This window comes from Cyprinodon variegatus, unplaced genomic scaffold, assembly GCF_000732505.1.
Source record: "Cyprinodon variegatus isolate N-32 unplaced genomic scaffold, C_variegatus-1.0 Scaffold842, whole genome shotgun sequence".
In the NCBI taxonomy this organism is placed as follows: Eukaryota; Metazoa; Chordata; class Actinopteri; order Cyprinodontiformes; family Cyprinodontidae; genus Cyprinodon; species Cyprinodon variegatus.
Genome location: NW_015151295.1, coordinates 54,455 through 57,589, shown reverse-complemented (window position 1 = coordinate 57,589; position 3,135 = coordinate 54,455). Strand labels below are relative to the sequence as shown.

The 3,135-nt window shown below is 39.6% G+C and overlaps 1 pseudogene; it reads left to right on the top strand.

Annotated features, from left to right (window-relative positions):
- LOC107099155 overlaps positions 1-3,135 on the top strand; it is a 35,152-nt pseudogene that overhangs the window by 2,726 nt on the left and 29,291 nt on the right.

Below are 3,135 nucleotides of genomic sequence, written 5' to 3'. Positions count from 1 at the left end.
CTACTTGGTTCCAATGGAATTTCCCATTGGGAACCTACTAGCACTAAGTTGCTAACTGGTTAGCAAGATGCTTCACTTTATTCACTCGTGTAAAGTCGGGCGCCACTCAGGAGAATTCGGAAATGCAACGAGTTTAAACTACATGAACTCATAAAGTTTATGGGTGTCACTGATTTTGGATTCGTACAAAGTTGTTTCGGATTATAAACTTTTTTTTTTTCCATGAAGAAAACTTGTCACTCAGGTTTATTCAGATTTTTGAAAACTTTAGCGGTTTCTAAACTTAAAGGTATAGAGGATAATCTTTTATTTCCAGGTGGATCATGTAAATAAGCGGTCCTCCTAACTGTCAATCATTCTGGTGACATGTTTACATAAGGCTGTCCTAGGTGCTCGTCCCATTAGCTATCTTTTTCTACTCGTGCGCGCTTTCAGGCGTGAGCTACGGTTTCAGACAATCATTGAAGCTCACCTTTCTCAATGAAAATGGCCGAGGGTCGGAAGAGAAAAAGTGTCTACGAAGTTTATGAGAAACCCGATCCGTCCCGGAAGCACGATCCGTCCTGTATATGCACAAACAGATATACACCCGGGTGTCCATAAATAAGGTAATTATGGTAATAAAATTACTTATTTATACCTTTAACTCGATAAAGTATGCTAATACACATCTTTAAAAAAAAATGTTTTATGACTTTTGTGAGAGAATTTTAATGTTTTCTTTGTTAAACTGTTTCTCTGTTATCGTCGGACATGTTCAGAGCAGTCCGGCAAAATATGATTAAACCATGTTTATCTGCATTTTAGTTGTTTCTTTCTTTAGATTATGCACTATATACCATAAGGTTAAAACGAAAGAAAACATAAAATGCAAAAAGACTAGATTTATGTTTAAATCCAAAGCCGAAAAAGTTACCAACCGGAAGTAGCGCAGGATTTAAAGGCATTTATTTACTCAGGAAATACATCATTAACCTTTAACACAATATACTTTAGTATGCTTATTTGTTTTTGGGGAGGGAAAAATTTCATTTAGGTCTTTTTAACAAAATAAAATCAAGGGCGACCCAGATGTATATCAGGATGCAGGAGCAGGACGGATCGTGCTTCCAGGATGGAGCGGGTAGCGACAAGAAGAAAAGAAAGGCTTCAGAAGAGGCAGATGTACGCCAGAATGCTTTGCACGGAGAGCTCTCCACGCAAAGCATTCTGGGATTTGCTGTCACAGCGGCAACTGACAACAAAAATGGCGCAGGAGTGGAGTAGGAGTTATGTGACGAACAGAGCAAAATGCAGTGATCATCTGTCCAAACGGTCAGTTATCTGTGTTTGCTATAGAGTGTGGACACAGTAAGCTTGTATAAGCTATGAGAACAGCTCATTTTAAACGGGGCATGCATGAGGAGAAATAGTCTCTCACGCTCATTTTTTATTTCTCTAATCCTTTAAAAAATCCTGCACAATACCTTTTAATATTCTGGCTTTTGGTTCAGGCCCTTACTAACTGTTTTTCCTTTTAATGTGTTTATTGATCCACAGGCGAACATTTTTAACTAAGTAAAATGCATTTAAACTCCCGATCAGATCAGCATCCGATCCACTGATTTCTGCAAATTCCCGTTTCTCTTTTTTTTTTTTCGCCCTAGTTTGTTCACAAGCTGGGACATGTGAAACATTGATGCAGCTGACTCTTCTTGTTTCTCTTCTGCAGACGCCTATGAAGAAAACGAAAGAGCTGATTGGAGAAGCGGGAGCGACGTTTGTGAACGCTGTAAGTGTTTTTACCCTGCAGCAAAAAGCGAAGGGTATTTTTAGGCCTACATCTGTTTCTCCTTTTCACAGGAAAAGCATTTGTTTTTTAGTCTCACAGATGTCGTTCTTTTCTTTTTCTCTTTCTAAATTGAGAGCTTAGGTAGTTAAACTTGGAAAGGGCTCTTATTTACAAGACAATAGAAGAATTAAAAACAAGGAAAGTCTTTTTCTTTTTATCTACGTCTTGTAAACTCGCATTACACCCTACTCCCCTCTGCTAAGTGTTCACTTAGCAGAAGTGGATATAATGGTTTGACCACGCAGGTTTCCTTTGTGCAGAATCAGAGGATTAGGAAGGTACAGTTATAGCGCAGACTTCCTCCTCTGGGTCGTAATTACAGCATCAAAAACTTCAATTCACTGTATTTCTATAGCGCCAACTCACAACACGTCATCTCAAGGCACTTTGCAGTTCAACCAGATCATACAGTCAAATTGATTGAAATTTTTCTATCTAAGGAAAACCAGTTGATTGTGTCGATTCATTGACTCGAAGGCAATCCCTCACACTAAGCATACTTGTAGTGACAGTAAAGAGGAAAAAAATCCCTTTTAACAGGAAATAACCTTCAGTGACCATCAACCTTTTTCTTTTTTTTTTTTACATCCTTCCGTGTAGTTCACGGTGACGCCGCTGTGCTGCCCGAGCAGGAGCAGCATTTTGACGGGTCGGTACCCCCACAACCACGAGGTGAGGAATAACTCCCTCTCTGGTAACTGCTCCAGCGTTCAGTGGCAGAAAGGACCCGAAGCCGAGGCTTTCCCCATCTACCTCAGCAAACAGAAATACCAGACGTTCTTCGCCGGGAAGTATCTGAACCAGGTAAGGATTCATGTCTCGTCTTTCCCAATGAAACAAAACGCTAGCATTTATTCCTCGCTCTGCGGTGGATATTCTACATTTGCATTTAATCTGATTGGTTTTCAAACATGGCTGAGTTTTAAGAATAGTCTAGGCTTAGTGAATGCTACATCAGTACATTTATTCATAGTCGGCATGGATATATTTAATTTTAGGCCTTTATTGGTTAATTAAAAGTAATATACAGGGATTAAAGTATTCCAGCCCAAGGCCGGATTTCCGGCTCGTAGCGATTGCCCATGGGTAAAAAAAAAATCTCTCATATAAATTGACGGTAAATAAATAAATAAAAAAGAAAAATCTAATTCCCTCTTGCATTTGTCAGCCAATGGTAGCAAAGGAGCGCTCTGAAAGTAACAGTATTAGCCAATCAGAAGAAGAAAGGGGCGGGTCTTAGGAAAGCGTCTACTTCCTCCTCTCGTTTCTTGCTCAAGTCTCCAGATAGATTGTGGTTGAGAGTT